We start from the raw sequence: 12,962 nt of genomic DNA on the forward strand, positions 1-12,962 counted from the left end.
TATCACCTCCACTTTCCCACCTGAGTTTCCTCTTCGTAGTTCTCCAAAGTAGGAAGAGCCAAATCCTCCCCTTCCTAAGAGACGTCCTCATTTTTTTTAACCTATTCCATGAGATCTATGGAAGTGTAGGCATGTTGGGGTGTCTGTTCTGGGTGCACCCAACTTCGTCCATGGAGGAGGAGGAGGAGGTAGCCTGTAATTCTCAGGACGCCCAAATGAATTCCAGAGGCTCCCCCCCCCCCTTCTGGCGTGTACCCACCCACGAAATAATGCTCCTCTTCGTATTTCAATCAGCCGTTTAACACTGTGGCAGTACTGTAGAATTTTGGCTATGTCGTGGTAGAGTAATGAAGACCCCTTGCTATGGTATGGCAGAGTGTTGGAAAAACTTTGGCTATATTGCGATAGTTTTTGTATTTGTTACCTGTCAGTCTTAAGGCAGAGGTGTTGATAGCTACAAATATCTAGCGAATGTTCTGCTGTGATTAGAATCCGTGTCTCAAGTGAGAGGATTGACGTGACTTAACGTAAGACCTAAATGATTGTCGAGTCCCCTCGCATGACTTGTCTGGATGCACGGTGCTTTTTCTTCTTCTTTCATTTGTTTCTGCTTCTACGAAGGCTAGAGTGAGTGAAAACTCTGCATGAAAGACCAAACTGGATCAGATAGAAGCGAAGATCATTTCCCTGTTTATATAAATCGTCTTTTTCATCAACTGATATAACAAAATGACGAAGAAAGAAGAAGTAAATCTTTTAAGTAAACATATGGAACACGGATATACACAAAGGCCCTATTACAGATTCTGCTGCTCTCTCCGATTATGCCGAATTGAAATGTATATCAAGATGCACCAAGTCGCCTTTGTGGTTCAAGGATGCGATGAGGTGGTAGTGAGGGGAATTGATATGTTGTTCAGATCACTAGACACATTCCACCACGCCTTTAACAAGGCCTTTTGTGCCTGGTGCATGTTGACTCCCTCGACACGCCTCAGTGTGATGACAAGTTTCGCCTGATATTTAGGGTGTGGATTCAGGACGGATTGCTTTTATTTTCTTAACGCTCGACCCTGAAGGGAACGTACATACGCGTTGGTGGAAGATATCCACCTCCATCGCTCCTCTTCGGTCAGAGGAGAAGGGACGATGAAGAACCTCTTCATGACGAAGACGAAAGAAAAAAAAAAAAAAAGAAAATGAATCTACACGAGAAGCAGAATCGACAGCTCATTGCTTGTTATACAAGCAGAGGAGATGCAGGCTGCAAGCCATTCCATTAACAGTAAAGAGCATTGTCACAACGGGGGGGAGAGAGAGGAGGGTGAGCACGCTGAACACCACTAACAGACTCCTGCTGTAGTCCTCATCGCTCCAGAGACTGTGGCTTGCTGTTGATGCCCTGCGTGTGGTGGTCTGTGTATGTTTACGAATACCAGGGAGTGGCAGCTGTACTGCTCCTCGCTGACATTGTGGAAGCATGCGTATCTAATTCCATGGCGGTATGCCCATTGTGCAACGTGTGAGCTTGAAGACAAAAGGCATTTCAGCTATCAGTGGCCTGCCGGCAGATCATGACTGAAATCACATGAATTCTAAGATATCTTAACGTGTATCTCAAAGTGGTAACTCTTTAAATGGCATTCCGTTTTTTTTTTTTTTATTCATTCAAACATGTGTTGTCGCTGGCTAACAACTCTTGTCATTAACTACGGCGATGAACCCGACTCTAATTGATAGTGAGGAGGCCAGGACAGACCCCTCCCGTCACTCACTGAATAGTCTTCAGGGCTTCAGTTGTATTGTTACAGCAGCTGCATCTGGCGCGTGAGGCAACGCAGGCCTGTCGCCGATGCGAGAGGCGCCCCCCCCCCCCCCCCCCAAACTACCAGTATAAATAGCCCTGGTGGTCATATTTATGCAATAGGACAAGAGACATGAAGACGTTTTCCTTGTTTAGTGATTTTAAGGAAAACCCCGTCATCTGCTACCACCTAAGGAAGACTATGGTAGTGTCTGAACGATGTTAAAGACCAGAGAAGTATGGGAGATAAGTGTGTCCTGTAGGGATGGTTGCTGGGGTCTCAAACGCGTCAGGAATCTTTACAAAAACTGGTCTGGGTCGGAGTGAGGCGGCAGGAGCGCGAGAGGGTGTAGAAGACGACCATGGAAGGCAGGAATGTACTCAAGTCTTAAAGTTGTTAGTGATGTTATCTGCTGTTTCTGCTGATGATGTGATACCGTAACTATGGCTTCTCTGTCGCGCCTCTTGTCACATTAAGTGTTTCTCATCCGAGTGTTGTAGGAAGAGCATCTTATGCATTTTATTGTTTGATATGCTGTTGTGGTACTAATACTAAAATAATCAATTTGACGACTTGTCAAAGTGATGCAGTAGATGAATGTACCTCTCCATTGTGCATTACATTCTTTGCACTGTTATCTCTACGTTAGATTGAAGCAACTCAAATAAAGTATAAGAACAAGACTCGTCTTCTGATATCACGCTGCTCCTTCCCAATATGATCCTTTGTGCATGGCTTCACCCTCTTAATCACTATCTTCCCATGCAACTTATCAGGTACACGTAACAAACTTATACGTCTGTAATTTAAAACACTCGCTTTCCATACGTACACTCAGCCAATCCTTGGGCACCTCATCGTGATTTATACCTATAATGAAAATTCTAACTAACCCATCAACAACGCAATCACTCTCTTTCTTATGAAATTCAACTGCAGTACCATCCACTCCAGCCGCCGTGCCACAATTCATCTAACGCAAGGCTTTCACCACTTCTTCTCTTTTCACTAAATCACTTGCCATGACTTTCTCACTTCGCATACATCCTACATGTGCCACCCTATCATTAAACACATTCAAGTCCTTCAGAGTACTCACTCTATCTCGCCTTCACACTGTCACTACCTTTTAGCACTTCCCCATTTGCCGCCTTCACCGATGTTCCCATTTGTTCAATTATTTTTCCCATACTATCAAGCACCTTTCAAAAATCTTATGCTCCCTAAGGTTTGTTGGTACTCACTCACCTTTGACTCTCTGTTGCCCTCTTTCTCAGCCCTTTTACCTTCCTTTTGACCTGCCGTTTTCCCTTGTACATTTCCCAATCATTCACAGTCCTTCCCTGTAAGTACCACCCATACATCTCTCTCTTTTCTTTCACCAGCAAATTTATTTCGTTATCCTACCACTACACTTTCTCGCCTGCACACCTTCCGCAAGCTACCCACTTCTCTTACATGTGCCAACACTGCTTCCCTTAATACCTTCTATCCCTCACCCACTCCCTGGCTCTATCTACTCTCACCTTTTGTAATTCTGTGCCCAATCTCTCCTGGCACTTCTTCACACAAGTCTCCTTTCCAACCTCACATACTTTCACACTCCTCTTCTTACCCATATGATTTCCACTTGCCCGATAACCTCAACAAATCTTAACCCTCGCCTCCACCAGGTAATGATCAGACATCCCAGACATCTCCCAAGCATTGATATGACACTGTCAATCTTGGATCTATCATCGTCCTCGGATACTGACTTACCAGGACGCAGCTTCTGCACTTTACTGGATTGCAAGTTTAGTTCACCGAAATCACCAGATATGACGTTCTTGCAGATGCCGAGGCCACTCATCTGTGTCTCTTTTAACACTAATTTACCGAACGCAAAGCGAAACCGCACCGTTTTGCTCTACATAACTTTAAGTTCTGGAACTATATCATGATAATCTAGGTCATAGATGACATTAGTAGCCTTAATTCGGTGTTTTACTACGAAAAAGGAAAAGAATGTTTCACCTTCGGTCTCTTATCAAAGGATTACGTAGCCTTGAGGCGAGATAATCATCGGTGTGGGACGTGGATCCAGGCGGTGCTCCCATTAAGCCCCCCTCACTGCCCGTGCACTTCACGGCTCGACTCGAGGAGAGGGCGGTGTGAGTGAGGGATGCAGTTAATGAAGGTAGTGACCCGGTGACCCAGAGGAGCTAGCTAAAGTAGCTCTTCCTCGCCCCTTGACACCGTTGTCGATATCTATTACTTGCCCTCGCACAGACGTGGGTTGCTTGAGTGGGTGCTGGAGCTGCTCTTCTTAACTGTCCTCTGTCACACACACACACACACACACACACACACACACACACGCTGGAATATACCGTAGATATATATGTATCGTACTATTTAGGGTCTCGTGTTCTCGACCGCTCATACGCTATCGCCATAAATGTTGAGGGAAGGTCTACCATGGTCGACGTTATCAGCCGTAGATGCTCTCGGGTTTAAAGTACGAGTGAGTACTTTTGCTTCACAGAAATTGGACCTAACATGAGATCTAGTATGATGAGAGGTGCCTTTGGCTGTCTGTTCTCTCCATACATCGTCTGTAACCTGACTAGAATTACTTCCGTGATTGTCTGACCTCACTAGGGTGTAGTTCCTTGTTTGTTGGGCTACACACACACACACACACACACACACACACACACACACACACACACAAAGCCTCACTGTTTGGACAGCTGTGACCAAGGTTTTATAGGAAGAGAGAAGTAAGGAAGCGGTCATCCGATCACATGCCTTCAAGTTCCTTAACTAAATTGACGATGTTAACAGAGGGCCAGTTCTCCGAAAGTTACATAGATGGAATAAAGATGAGGCAGTCTCAAGTAACTAGGCTGTGAAACGTGTCAGAATAGATGTTAAGAAATACAAATAAATGATTATGATAGTTAATAAATGGAATGATATATATATATATATATATATATATATATATATATATATATATATATATATATATATATATATATATATATATATATATATATATATATATATATATATACATATATATATATATATATATACATATATATATATATATACATACGTATATATATATATATATATATATATATATATATATATATATATATATATATATATATATATATATATATATATATATATATATATATATATATATATATATATATATATATATATATATATATATATTATATATATATATATATATATATATATATATATATATATATATATATATATATATATATATATATATATATATATATATATATATATATATATATATATATATATATATATATGTCATACCGTCAGAGGCTGGGACAAATTTTTGGTGTCTGTGTCTTTTAATCTCCCTGAGGCCTAGGTGGCTGAATGCCCTAAAACCCAGGGTTCGAATCCAACCCGTAGTGTATATAAATCTATCTATCCCTCCATCTACATATCGAGAATAAAGAATGAACAGAATACCAAGAGGTCTTAAACCATACAAGGTTCATTATGAAATTGCTCTATAGGTGTTGAATGTGTTTGCAGATACACTGACCTCGAAATAATCTTAAAGATGTCACTGGAGCAAAATGAAAAAAAAAAGATGTCAAGATTCACCTTCAACGCATAATTAACATATCTCAGATATGGAGGAGTGAAGGTGGCGTTAGAGATAATAACTTAACTATGGAAGATTTACCATTGGTTTTAGGATGTGTAGATATAAAAAGAAATTGGTTGACTGAGTATTCAATATTTCGTAAAATGTGTAGAGTTTGAAAAGTGCTGCTGCTGCTGCTGCTGATGCAGTGCTTTGTGGTAATCTTCTAAACTTGGTTAGAGAATTAGTGAGATTTTTCTGGACAAGATAATGGCGATATTTCTCAGTCCCAAGTGAACAGGTTTGAATCCCTCCATCGTGAAATACTCTGGGTTTAGTGACGTTCAACGAGATTAGAAAAAATGCCTTGCCAAGGTATTTAAGCCTTAAAGTGATTAGAAAAAAATGCCTTGTTCACGTTCCTTGCCACCAAAGCCAGGTATGAAAGCCTTAAAGTGAACCTAAGCTTAATGTCTTGTCCATCTGTAGATCATAGCCTCATGTAGCTGTCCCTCCGTTTGATTCTTATCATTTCACATTCATGCACTCCGAGTCTCGCCTTACGTCTGTTCTCCTCACTCTAATGTTCTTCCCTCACATCTGACCTTTTATGCCCCCTGCTCGTCAGGGCCTTGCACTCCTACACTTGACCTTTTGGAAATGGTCCGAGTCAGCCGTTCCTCTCTCGATCCTGAAAAATCCCCGGGATGCTTGACCTTTCAAATCTGGGAACGTCCGCCTCTGTGTCTTAGAGTGTTCTGCTGTATCTTTATCTTTGATTTCTCCATTCACTTCAACTCTGGCATAGTGGTGAGTGCAGGCATTCATACCTACACTCAGGGGGAGTGTGTAGCGTCAAGAACAGAGGTATGAGCCCCAGAGGGAAAATCCTCGTTTGGGCCCCCTTTTCTGTTCCTTCTTTTGGAAAAGAAGAAGCTGGGGTGGTGGATTTCCAGCCCTCCCGCTCCCTCCCCTTTTAGTCGCCTTCTACGACACGCAGGGAATAAATGAGAGGTGTCATTTCTTCCCTGGTCACACCTGTCCTTAGCTGTATAGACAGCAGGTTGCACGGGGAAACTGAGCTTACGGGAATCCTTATTCAGGGACGAACCATATCCGTACGGTGAAGTCGGTCTGTAGGTGCGATACACGCGCAGCGCGGCGCCGTATGTCCTTGGTACAGCTCAATGTTTCCGGTGCAGCTCAGTGTTTCCGTCCACACACACACACACACACACACTGTGAAGATTCGCACTCTCGGCCCATGCTGTCTGTAGCTCGCCTTGCCTCCCTCCCTCACCTCACCGTGGCCCTGTTAGAATTGTTGAAGTTATCAGTGTCTCTCGTAGACTTATCATTAGCTCGTTACCCTTACAGGTGGGGACGAGAGGTGAACATTTTGCAAGGACATCCAGTGTAACAGAGCGAGGTATGGCTTACCGATGTTCGTGGTAGATGGTAGTAGCGTTATGTCTTCCGGGCTGGGTAAACTGCCTCCCTGGAGGTCAAATACTCACTGATCCCCTTCGCCTCTGTTCTGCATGATGCAGGATGTCATTTCTTGTGATACGAAGATAATTATATTAGTTTCCTTAGCTAATTACTCCACTAGTTCACCTTTCCACATTTTCGTTGTCACTTAAATTGTCACTTTCATTATTCTTACAATCTGAAGTTTTAATCACGACTGGGTAAATTATTTTACAATATATATTGAATCAGTAAACTCTTGATGCATGAGTGAGGTGTGGGATGACCATGAGCTAACTTGGGTCATACCCCTAGCGACATACGCCGCACTGGGGTTAGCTTCATGTTTAAACACTGCGCGCGCACACACACACACACACACACACACAATCACTCACACTATAATACATACCTACCAAACATCCCACGTAGGTCAGTGAGTTCGCAGCACATATTAAACTTTGAAGCCACCTTCTGTTTCCTCCTTGTCCAACATATGCTTCCTCCTCAAAACCACTTAATCTAAGTCCTAACTGCCTCTCAGGTGTGAAGTAGAAGATATGTGTGTGTGTGTGAGAGAGAGAGAGAGAGAGAGAGAGAGAGAGAGAGAGAGAGAGAGAGAGAGAGAGAGAGAGAGAGAGAGAGAGAGAGAGAGAGAGAGAGAGTTACATAAGCGTAGATACTCATGCCACACATACCCAAGGTCCAAGCGAGGTGGTCCAGGCTTAACGCTAATAGAGACAGGAGAGAGAGAGAGAGAGAGAGAGAGAGAGAGAGAGAGAGAGAGAGAGAGAGAGAGAGAGAGAGAGAGAGAGCTGAGGAGTTGAGCTAGCACTTCAGTGGCGGTCAGATTTTACTCCTTTGACCCAGGAAGCTGTCTTTACTTTTTCATCACACACACACACACACACACACACACACACACACACACACACACACACACACACACACACACACACATCCGTGTAGTACTTAACAACATATAGCTCACTGAACTTGTTCTTCATGGCCCAGGATTTTCTTAACGGTGAATGCTGCGTTCTATCTCTGTCTGTCTGTCTGTCTGTCTGTCTGTCTGTCTGTGTGTTTCTGTCTCCATCTAAGGTTGATAACATACACGATTGACTTGACAAGTTGCAAGGTGATCAAATTATGCCACTTTAGCCTGGATTTCTAAATTGTATTTGTAGATCGAGTTGATACAACTGTGTCTATTCATTAGACAAAGTAAAGTGCAGCGTGATATCAGCTGGTGATTTTCGTGTGATGTATTTCACCGTGTTTGGGCACAATACGGTAGACTGTGTTGCTGGAAAATCTAATACAAGTGTTTGGCATATTTACGGGCTATCATTGTCATTCATAATTATAATCTCCTTCATCTCCCAAATCTTTGCTAGCAACCAATTAAGTCTACATCTTTATCTCAACATTTGTATCTTACGATATCTTAATACTTCATTTATATCAAGATCTGTATACGTCACACTGACTTAACCATGCTAATGACACATACCATGACTGTGGATTACCCCGACCCATCTTGAATATGAGCTACATAACAATGAACGGGTCACCACACACGAACAGCTTTGTCGGGCATTCTCCCTGGCGGATGTAACAACAAGAACAAAGAATAGAACAGAAGGCGTTTTGCCAATGAATTTTACGTCGATGTTTTTCTTTTTACAACTTGTTTTGAAGGCGTTTTGCCAATGAATTTTACGTCGATGTTCTTCGTCCGTTTTCCTTTTACAGCTTGTTTTGAAGGCTACTTGACTTTTATAAGGGGTGGTTATATCATTGCTGTGCTCGGCCACGGTCGGTCACAAGCTTGTGGTGGCTCTAAGCTACGGTGATCAAACTGGTGTTTATGCTTTTTGTGACTTTGCGTCAGCCGAGCTGGCGATGGGTCTGTTTATGTTCTCGTCGTGAGGTTAAAACCCATTGCCCATTGAAGATATTTCTCTACATTTTCTTACGGAGTGTTTCTTAGACGACACTTTTTTTTTTCTTTTTATAGCTGAACGCCAACTGCTTAAATCACCACGATTCAAAGTGCATCTAAGTATTTCTCATGCCATGAGGAAGCTTAGAACATTAAGGAAAAATAGAGACAGAGTCCAGAGAGAGAGAGAGAGAGAGAGAGAGAGAGAGAGAGAGAGAGAGAGAGAGAGAGAGAGAGAGAGTGCTGGTTGCATCATACGTTTGTGGATATCTGTTTTCGCTCTGTGTTATTTGTACGGTCATGTTGCGAGGCCAGTTTGTTGTTTTCCACCGGACGAATGTACAGCGATGTTCCTCATCATGTTCACGTAGAGTTATGCCACCCACGAGACCGATCCACTTCAACAAACTCTGCCAAACAGAACCTTTTAAAGACGTCGCATCTCTCTCTCTCTCTCTCTCTCTCTCTCTCTCTCTCTCTCTCTCTCTCTCTCTCTCTCTCTCTCTCTCTCTCTCTCTCTCTCTCTCTCTCTCTCGGTTTGCTACGGGAAAACAAGGGATGGTTGTAAAGCTACTTTGGCAGTTGCTGTGCCCGAGCTATGGTGGGGGCTAGATGGACGCCAAGGGGGCTGCTGCCGCTGCCTCGGTGAAGGTCAGTCGAGTGAAAGTTGTGGGAGGAGCGAGTGTGTGTGTGTGTGTGTGTGTGTGTGTGTGTGTGTGTGTGTAAGAGTGTGTATGTGTCTGCCCTATCCTCTCGCACAGTGCAGGTTCAGGTGCCTGGCTGAAAACAGGATCGTAATCCTACTTGCCACACGTAAGATCATCTCTCGCGCAGATCGTGCAAGGAACTTCAAGGGTGTGTATGATGCTCGACAGTTGTTCCTAACGTGATGAAAAAGTGCGATGAAATGTGAGAAAGTTGAGTGGCGGGGAGGAGGAGGAGGAGGTGGAGGAGGGGCGTCAAGACTACTGTTGACTCCATATTCCGACTGAAAACGAGGGAGCCTTTCTTAGAAGCAGCAGTCTCGTCTGGCCAGCAGGAGGAAGGATTAAGAGGGACAGGTCAGTCAGTCCTCAGTGATTTGGCACAGTTCTTGACATCTTGCCAACCCGTTGACTTGGTAACCTCATCACGAACATAACGTTGATAAGTCGCGTGTGGTGGAATCGAGCAAGGGGAGTTTTTACCTCCTTCGCTCTTAGACGTGTGTCTTCTTGTGAATGTGAATTACCGTCGCCTCTAATGTTACAGTGTCCTCTTTGTTTTTGTGTGTGTGGCTGGAGGTTGAGTGCATTGTTTCAAGGGTCGAAAAGAATCCGATATCAAGAGATCTTGACGGGACGCTTGTGTGTGTTTAAGTTTTGTGTTTATGTGTGTGTGTGTGTGTGTGTGTGTGTGTGTGTGTGTGTGTGTGTGTGTGTGTGTGTGTGTGTGTGTGTCAGGCGTGATGCGTATATATTCCTGTTGTTCTCCTCCCTTCTGCCCCTCCTTACGTCGCTGGTGGTGGTCAACTGCCAGTACTACTCAAGACTTAATACGTCATTAACTTATTACGTAATACCTCTGTGCCCAGTTGTTGTCAGGTCAAGTCAGGTCAATCCAGTCAGGTCAACGCCTAGCCAACAAGCCACCTGAAAGATGTCAGTGCAGTAACCATCGATAAATGCTTCTCTTACAGTTAAATGTTCCTTTATATTTCATATATATCTATCAGTCCTTCAGTTTACATTTGTGTCCTTTTCTTTTGTAATTGCATTGGCATCAGTTACTGGCTACCCACTGTACATCAGCTGTGGTCGAGGTCTCATCAAGGATTTTAGGATAACGGGACCTCACGGAGCGGGCGAAGGTACTGTTTGATCTGCGTAAAACCGTAGTGATCTGGAACGAAAGTTTGAACCAAGTGATTGAAGAGAAATTGAGGCGGCATTAACAACCTCAACTGCGAGAATTAACTGCAGAAAATCTGATACTTGGGTACAAGTCACAGCGTTCAAAATGGCGTACCGTGACCTTCCTCCTCCTCTCTACCTCCCTCCATTTATCATGGTCCACCCCATCCCTCGCTCGCTTGCACCCTCCCTCCCTCCCTACACAACGTTTTCCTCGACATCCGTTCAGTGTCCAGTGCCTGCCCCACCCCCTTCCCGACGCATGTTACTCTTGCCTCCCACCTCTTTCCGACGCTGTGACCTCTCCCTCCCACCTCTTCCCGACGCTGTTACTCCTCCCTCCACAGCCTATACCTCCACAGCCCCTTCTAAACTTCATCGCATTCACCCTACCTTTCACTCCACCCTTCCCCGTTGTGCTACCTCCTCTCACCCCTCACCCAAACCTCCAGTCTCGTCCCTCCACTTAAGTCCCTCCCTCGTCTTAATTCCATAACCTCCTCCTCCTCCAAGTATCGTGACACCTCAACCACGCATCCTGGTAAGAGAACGCTCCATGGCTACCCCGGTGCCCAGACTTCCCACTTGATACAAGAAGGTTAAAGACATAAAAGTGTCAACTAAAAAGGTCTTGCTTAGCGGTGAATGTTGGGAACGAAAACGCGCACCATAATAATTCAGATTCAGAAGTTATCCTAGATGAATACAACGAGCTGATTGCCACCCTGAGAGAGAGAGAGAGATCGGATCACATTATTATATTTGGCCTTCCCCCCGCGACTTAATGTAGGTCACTTCGTCTTAAGAAGAGCTCAAGGTGTAAATGAGAGACTGAGACGCCTGTGTATGGATGCTAAAACTGGCTCGGTAGACCCATGGCTTGACTTCATAGGAGATAAGGAATTAAACAGCAGAGGCGATATATATACCTTAGCAATAACATCTGCTGCTCTTGAAAACCTGTGTGTTTAGATTGGCACAAAAAATTGTCCAAACTTTCCATGAACGTACATAGACACTCCATTCAGCCAGCAGATATTAACACTCGTGTACGAGAGTTTAAAACTAGCAATACAAGATAAAGACTCGAGCATTCTTGGGAAATCTTAATCTTCCAGATATCAAGTGGCAAACGCTCTCAAGTGTGGGAAGTGAATCTGCCAGTCTTATCAGCTTTGTCGAAAACAATTTGCTCTACCAAACCATCACCAGGTCGACGAAGGGGAGACAATATACTTATTTAGTTCTTGTATCCCAGGAGTTTTTAGTAACTAACTTCCCGTGTTGGAGAGCATCTAGGCACTTGTGACTATAACATGGTTAGGGTCGACGTAGATATCAAAGCTGACTCACTTAAAACCAGTACTATTATTACCCCTAGCTTTAAAAGTGTAGATTTTACTGGGTTGCGCGACGCATGAAAGAATCTCACCCTTGTTGGTTCATGCCCAGAGGAATTCATGGGCCAGTTTTAATCGCCGATTTACGCGCCAACAAGACTCATTCATTCCCATGTGCGACAGAAACAATCAAATCAAGAACAAGCTTGAATAGTCCTCACCAGACGTTGCAAGAGCCACACGGAGCAGAAATAACTCCAACACACTCAAGATATCGGCCAGTGACCCAGATATTACAGAGCAATACAGCACAATAATAAGGAGCCACGTTGAATGACGTATAATAAAAGCGAAGAGAGAGAGATAGAGATAGATAGATAGATAGATAGAGAGATAGATAGATAGATAGATAGATAGAGAGAGAGAGAGAGAGAGAGAGAGAGAGAGAGAGAGAGAGAGAGAGAGAGAGAGAGAGAGAGAGAGAGAGAGAGAGAGAGAGAGAGAGAGAGAGAGAGAGAGAGAGAGAGAGAGAGAGAGAGAGAGAGAGAGAGAGAGAGAGAGAGAGAGAGAGAGAGAGAGAGAGAGAGAGAGAGTATTGCAAGAGATAGTAACGGAGATCATGAATTGTTTCATAGATGTATTAGAAATAAGAAACACAAGAGGAATGGGATGGGATCCTTAGTGAAAGAGGGTCGGACCTCACTGTCGACGATAAAAGCAGAGCAACAACAGCCCTTGAACAAGTTCTTCACATCTGTCTTTACACAAGAAAGCAGCAACACGAATTTTGAGGCAGTGATAAAGAACACTCATGCAGTACCATAACTTCCTACCGTCAGTTACAGTTACAGAGGCATTAACACAGCAAAG

The 12,962-nt window shown here is 43.7% G+C and overlaps 1 protein-coding gene across 4 annotated transcripts in view; it reads left to right on the forward strand.

Moving 5' to 3' along the window:
* Positions 1–12,962, forward strand: part of LOC139747034 (probable G-protein coupled receptor Mth-like 3) — a 55,986-nt gene that overhangs the window by 10,830 nt on the left and 32,194 nt on the right. The window contains exon 1 of one of the 4 annotated variants that reach the window (XM_071659094.1): positions 9,767–9,921. The exons of the other annotated variants lie outside the window; for them this stretch is intronic. The gene's annotated coding sequence lies outside the window, so the exon portion shown is untranslated. Of the gene's footprint in view, positions 1–9,766; positions 9,922–12,962 lie in introns of those variants that run through there. 4 annotated transcript variants of the gene reach the window in all.

The sequence above is a fragment of the Panulirus ornatus genome, chromosome 1 (assembly GCF_036320965.1).
Source record: "Panulirus ornatus isolate Po-2019 chromosome 1, ASM3632096v1, whole genome shotgun sequence".
Classification (NCBI taxonomy): domain Eukaryota; kingdom Metazoa; phylum Arthropoda; class Malacostraca; order Decapoda; family Palinuridae; genus Panulirus; species Panulirus ornatus.